This window comes from Takifugu flavidus, unplaced genomic scaffold, assembly GCF_003711565.1.
Source record: "Takifugu flavidus isolate HTHZ2018 unplaced genomic scaffold, ASM371156v2 ctg703, whole genome shotgun sequence".
NCBI lineage: Eukaryota > Metazoa > Chordata > Actinopteri > Tetraodontiformes > Tetraodontidae > Takifugu > Takifugu flavidus.
Window position 1 is genome coordinate 2,478 of NW_026622313.1, and position 6,813 is coordinate 9,290.

General features: G+C 41.7%; 4 non-coding genes across 4 annotated transcripts; all 4 read left to right on the forward strand.

Moving 5' to 3' along the window:
• Window positions 1–329: 329 nt before the first annotated feature.
• LOC130521111 (5S ribosomal RNA) lies at window positions 330–447 on the forward strand. The gene has a single exon (XR_008949187.1). It is a non-coding gene; the product is annotated as a 5S ribosomal RNA (ribosomal RNA).
• A 1,538-nt stretch (window positions 448–1,985) lies between these two features.
• Window positions 1,986–2,104, forward strand: LOC130521109 (5S ribosomal RNA). The gene has a single exon (XR_008949185.1). It is a non-coding gene; the product is annotated as a 5S ribosomal RNA (ribosomal RNA).
• A 1,542-nt stretch (window positions 2,105–3,646) lies between these two features.
• On the forward strand, window positions 3,647–3,765 carry LOC130521107 (5S ribosomal RNA). Its single transcript, XR_008949183.1, has one exon. It is a non-coding gene; the product is annotated as a 5S ribosomal RNA (ribosomal RNA).
• Window positions 3,766–5,376: 1,611 nt separating this feature from the next.
• LOC130521108 (5S ribosomal RNA) lies at window positions 5,377–5,495 on the forward strand. Its single transcript, XR_008949184.1, has one exon. It is a non-coding gene; the product is annotated as a 5S ribosomal RNA (ribosomal RNA).
• The last annotated feature ends 1,318 nt before the right edge of the window (window positions 5,496–6,813 follow it).

Sequence of the window (6,813 nt, forward strand, 5' to 3'; positions counted from 1 at the left end):
GAAGAACGTTGTTATGGGTAGTTGTTGGCGCTCTTTCTTTTTCTGAGCAAGAAGATTTTTATAAACGGATATGCCACCTTCGATTATATTTGAGAACTGCAATGAACGACTCGCAAAAAAAATCCGCGAAGCCGCGAAAGATGAACCGCGATATAGCGAGGGATCACTGTATAGCCTTTTCTTTTTGGGGGAATGGATTGGAGGCTGCTCCAACATTGAGGTTTGGACTGTGACAAAGCAAAATGGACAATCTCCAGCAGAATAAATGTTTCAAGAAAATAAGTTTGAGTGTATTAACTTCAAAAGGCCATTTTCTTGCACCTGCTCTCGCTTACGGCCATACCACCCTGAGAACGCCCGATCTCGTCCGATCTCGGAAACTAAGCAGGGTCGGGCCTGTTAGTACTTGGATGGGAGACCGCCTGGGAATACCAGGTGCTGTAAGCGTTTTGCACTCTTCCACTGGGTCAGCAGAGGCCGCCAGTGTTCCTGATAATTATCCAGCCAGATGTAATTCACTTCTTAAGTACTTCTAACATTGAGATTTAATGTTGCACTATTGTACATCGTTTGAGATTTATATTTTAGGAGTGTGTGTGTGCGGTGTCTGTGGTGTGTGTGCGTGCGTGCGTCCGTGCGTGTGTGTGTCTGTGTGTCTGTGTGTTTGTGTTTAAATAAAATTGAATTTCCCACTTTGGTCCACACTATTGTCAACATTTCTGTCTTCAAAAAAAGCCAACTCAAGGCGGCAGATTCCTGAATTGAAAACAATATCTAAAGAACTCAAGTATCATACTAACAACACTAATATTCCATCTGTCTATCCCCAACTGAATAACTCCACACCTATCTCATCAGATTATTTGTAACAGAATAAGCAGATAACGTAGCATTTCCTGTTCATATCTGCTACTTGCAATTTAGAATTTGTCAATAAAACTATGCTATGACACAAACTACAGTTTAATAGATGGCTGTGCTCCTAAAAGAGCAGCATTTCGCTCATAAACTCACAGACACTGCTATGCTCTTTAAACATTTTTATGATGGTGAATTTTTCAATCAAACATCTTCTCTTTGATAATGCCCAAAGCTGGATTCGAACTCTCCCTCTGGGGTCTTCAGGAGGTTTCAATCAGGTTGTCTGTTACAGCAATTGTCAACTGGCCCGCACCGGCCCGGGATCGATTCCGGCCATGGCACCGATTCCCGGCCATGGCACATTGCTTTTAAGTTGATTTCATTTATCGGACTTGAATCTTGTTTGATTTTTTTGAAGGCGTTTCACCTCTCATCCAAGAGCCGTTCTAGGCAGATTTGATGATATGACGCTCATAGGCTATACAGTGATCCCTCGTTTATCGCGGGAGTACGTTCCAAAAGTAACACGCGAAAAGTGAAATCCGCGAAGTAGCAACTTTATTTTTTTTAATTATTTTACAATGCAATACTGAACAGTAGAATGAAACCAAACATCAAAACCTGTTTTAAAGACCAGACTTTGTTTAAAACAATAATTTTAATCTAGTAATACAAGGTTGGAAACATTGTCACTCGCGTATTTCCCAGTCCCAGCTGTGCCTCTCTGCGTCCTGACTCCGCGCCGCAGTAGCGTCTGTTTCTACTGAAGGCGCAGGAGTCTTTCTCCGAGAGAAGAACATTGTTATGGGTAGTTGTTGGCGCTCTTTCTTCTTTTTCTGAGCAAGAAGATTTTTATAAACGGATATGCCACCTTCGATTATATTTGAGAACTGCAATGAACGACTCGCAAAAAAAATCCGCGAAGCCGCGAAAGATGAACCGCGATATAGCGAGGGATCACTGTATAGCCTTTTCTTTTTGGGGGGAATGGATTGGAGGCTGCTCCAACATTGAGGTTTGGACTGTGACAAAGCAAAATGGACAATCTCCAGCAGAATAAATGTTTCAAGAAAATAAGTTTGAGTGTATTAACTTCAAAAGGCCATTTTCTTGCACCTGCTCTCGCTTACGGCCATACCACCCTGAGAACGCCCGATCTCGTCCGATCTCGGAAACTAAGCAGGGTCGGGCCTGGTTAGTACTTGGATGGGAGACCGCCTGGGAATACCAGGTGCTGTAAGCTTTTTGCACTCTTCCACTGGGTCAGCAGAGGCCGCCAGTGTTCCTGATAATTATCCACCCAGATGTAATTCACTTCTTAAGTACTTCTAACATTGAGATTTAATGTTGCACTATTGTACATCGTTTGAGATTTAATATTTTAGGAGTGTGTGTGTGCGTGTGTCTCTGTGTGTGTGCGTGCGTGCGTCCGTGCGTGTGTGTCTGTGTGTCTGTGTGTTTGTGTTTAAATAAAATTGAATTTCCCACTTTGGTCCACACTATTGTCAACATTTCTGTCTTCAAAAAAAAAGCCAACTCAAGGCGGCAGATTCCTGAATTGAAAACAATATCTAAAGAACTCAAGTATCATACTAACAACACTAATATTCCATCTGTCTATCCCCAACTGAATTAACTCCACACCTATCTCATCAGATTATTTGTAACAGAATAAGCAGATAACGTAGCATTTCCCTGTTCATATCTGCTACTTGCAATTTAGAATTTGTCAATAAAACTATGCTATGACACAAACTACAGTTTAATAGATGGCTGTGCTCCTAAAAAGAGCAGCATTTGTGGCTCATAAATCTCACAGACACTGCTATGCTCTTTAAACATTTTTATGATGGTGAATTTTTCAATCAAATATCTTCTCTTTGATAATGCCCAAAGCTGGATTCGAACTCTCCTTCTGGGGTCTTCAGGAGGTTTCAATCAGGTTGTCTGTTACAGCAATTGTCAACTGGCCCGCACCGGCCCGGGATCGATTCCCGGCCATGGCACCGATTCCCGGCCATGGCACATTGCTTTTAAGTTGATTTCATTTATCGGACTTGAATCTTGTTTGATTTTTTTGAAGGCGTTTCACCTCTCATCCAAGAGCCGTTCTAGGCAGATTTGATGATATGACGCTCATATGCTATACAGTGATCCCTCGTTTATCGCGGGAGTTACGTTGCAAAAGTAACACGCGAAAAGTGAAATCCGCGAAGTAGCAACTTTATTTTTTTAAATTATTTTACAATGCAATACTGAACAGTAGAATGAAACCAAACATCAAAACCTGTTTTAAAGACCAAACTTTGTTTAAAACAATAATTTTAATCTAGTAATACAAGGTTGGAAACATTGTCACTCGCGTATTTCCCAGTCCCAGCTGTGCCTCTGCGTCCTGACTCCGCGCCGCTGTAGCGTCTGTTTCTACTGAAGGCGCAGGAGTCTTTCTCCGAGAGAAGAACATTGTTATGGGTAGTTGTTGGCGCTCTTTCTTTTTCTGAGCAAGAAGGTTTTTATAAACGGATATGCCACCTTCGATTATATTTGAGAACTGCAATGAACGACTCGCAAAAAAAATCCGCGAAGCCGCGAAAGATGAACCGCGATATAGCGAGGGATCACTGTATAGCCTTTTCTTTTTGGGGGGAATGGATTGGAGGCTGCTCCAACATTGAGGTTTGGACTGTGACAAAGCAAAATGGACAATCTCCAGCAGAATAAATGTTTCAAGAAAATAAGTTTGAGTGTATTAACTTCAAAAGGCCATTTTCTTGCACCTGCTCTCGCTTACGGCCATACCACCCTGAGAACGCCCGATCTCGTCCGATCTCGGAAGCTAAGCAGGGTCGGGCCTGGTTAGTACTTGGATGGGAGACCGCCTGGGAATACCAGGTGCTGTAAGCTTTTTGCACTCTTCCACTGGGTCAGCAGAGGCCGCCAGTGTTCCTGATAATTATCCAGCCAGATGTAATTCACTTCTTAAGTACTTCTAACATTGAGATTTAATGTTGCACTATTGTACATCGTTTGAGATTTAATATTTTAGGAGTGTGTGTGTGTGTGTGTGTGTGTGTGTGTGTGTGTGTGTGTGTGTGTGTGTTGTGTGTGTGTGTGTGTGTGTGGTGTGTGTGTGTGTGTGTCTGTGTGTGTGTGTGTGTGTGTCTGTGTGTTTGTGTTTAAATAAAATTGAATTTCCCACTTTGGTCCACACTATTGTCAACATTTCTGTCTTCAAAAAAAAAGCCAACTCAAGGCGGCAGATTCCTGAATTGAAAACAATATCTAAAGAACTCAAGTATCATACTAACAACACTAATATTCCATCTGTCTATCCCCAACTGAATTAACTCCACACCTATCTCATCAGATTATTTGTAACAGAATAAGCAGATAACGTAGCATTTCCCTGTTCATATCTGCTACTTGCAATTTAGAATTTGTCAATAAAACTATGCTATGACACAAACTACAGTTTAATAGATGGCTGTGCTCCTAAAAAGAGCAGCATTTGTGGCTCATAAACCTCACAGACACTGCTATGCTCTTTAAACATTTTTATGATCGTGAATTTTTCAATCAAACATCTTCTCTTTGATAATGCCCAAAGCTGGATTCGAACTCTCCCTCTGGGGTCTTCAGGAGGTTTCAATCAGGTTGTCTGTTACAGCAATTGTCAACTGGCCCGCACCGGCCTGGGATCGATTCCCGGCCATGGCACCGATTCCCGGCCATGGCACCGATTCCCGGCCATGGCACATTGCTTTTAAGTTGATTTCATTTATCGGACTTGAATCTTGTTTGATTTTTTTGAAGGCGTTTCACCTCTCATCCAAGAGCCGTTCTAGGCAGATTTGATGATATGACGCTCATAGGCTATACAGTGATCCCTCGTTTATCGCGGGAGTTACGTTCCAAAAGTAACACGCGAAAAGTGAAATCCGCGAAGTAGCAACTTTATTTTTTTTAATTATTTTACAATGCAATACTGAACAGTAGAATGAAACCAAACATCAAAACCTGTTTTAAAGACCAGACTTTGTTTAAAACAATAATTTTAATCTAGTAATACAAGGTTGGAAACATTGTCACTCGCGTATTTCCCAGTCCCAGCTGTGCCTCTGCGTCCTGACTCCGCGCCGCCGTAGCGTCTGTTTCTACTGAAGGCGCAGGAGTCTTTCTCCGAGAGAAGAACATTGTTATGGGTAGTTGTTGGCGCTCTTTCTTTTTCTGAGCAAGAAGATTTTTATAAACGGATATGCCACCTTCGATTATATTTGAGAACTGCAATGAACGACTCGCAAAAAAAATCCGCGAAGCCGCGAAAGATGAACCGCGATATAGCGAGGGATCACTGTATAGCCTTTTCTTTTTGGGGGGAATGGATTGGAGGCTGCTCCAACATTGAGGTTTGGACTGTGACAAAGCAAAATGGACAATCTCCAGCAGAATAAATGTTTCAAGAAAATAAGTTTGAGTGTATTAACTTCAAAAGGCCATTTTCTTGCACCTGCTCTCGCTTACGGCCATACCACCCTGAGAACGCCCGATCTCGTCCGATCTCGGAAGCTAAGCAGGGTCGGGCCTGGTTAGTACTTGGATGGGAGACCGCCTGGGAATACCAGGTGCTGTAAGCTTTTCGCACTCTTCCACTGGGTCAGCAGAGGCCGCCAGTGTTCCTGATAATTATCCAGCCAGATGTAATTCACTTCTTAAGTACTTCTAACATTGAGATTTAATGTTGCACTATTGTACATCGTTTGAGATTTAATATTTTAGGAGTGTGTGTGTGCGTGTGTCTGTGTGTGTGTGCGTGCGTGCGTGCGTGTGTGTGTGTCTGTGTGTGTGTGTGTGTGTGTGTTTGTGTTTAAATAAAATTGAATTTCCCACTTTGGTCCACACTATTGTCAACATTTCTGTCTTCAAAAAAAAAGCCAACTCAAGGCGGCAGATTCCTGAATTGAAAACAATATCTAAAGAACTCAAGTATCATACTAACAACACTAATATTCCATCTGTCTATCCCCAACTGAATTAACTCCACACCTATCTCATCAGATTATTTGTAACAGAATAAGCAGATAACGTAGCATTTCCCTGTTCATATCTGCTACTTGCAATTTAGAATTTGTCAATAAAACTATGCTATGACACAAACTACAGTTTAATAGATGGCTGTGCTCCTAAAAAGAGCAGCATTTCTGGCTCATAAACCTCACAGACACTGCTATGCTCTTTAAACATTTTTATGATGGTGAATTTTTCAATCAAACATCTTCTCTTTGATAATGCCCAAAGCTGGATTCGAACTCTCCCTCTGGGGTCTTCAGGAGGTTTCAATCAGGTTGTCTGTTACAGCAATTGTCAACTGGCCCGCACCGGCCTGGGATCGATACCCGGCCATGGCACCGATTCCCGGCCATGGCACATTGCTTTTAAGTTGATTTCATTTATCGGACTTGAATCTTGTTTGATTTTTTTGAAGGCGTTTCACCTCTCATCCAAGAGCCGTTCTAGGCAGATTTGATGATATGACGCTCATAGGCTATACAGTGATCCCTCGTTTATCGCGGGAGTTACGTTCCAAAAGTAACACGCGAAAAGTGAAATCCGCGAAGTAGCAACTTTATTTTTTTTAATTATTTTACAATGCAATACTGAACAGTAGAATGAAACCAAACATCAAAACCTGTTTTAAAGACCAGACTTTGTTTAAAACAATAATTTTAATCTAGTAATACAAGGTTGGAAACATTGTCACTCGCGTATTTCCCAGTCCCACACTGTTAGAAAAAGACCGTCGTTTTTACAGGAAAACGCTGGCAGCTGGGGTTACCAGAGAATTCCTGTAAAAAAACCAACAGGACAGTAGATAAATTTACAAAGAAAATATGTAAATGGTTTTACAGTGAATGCCAAGGCTGAACTGTTAATTCTACAAAAAAATCTATCAAT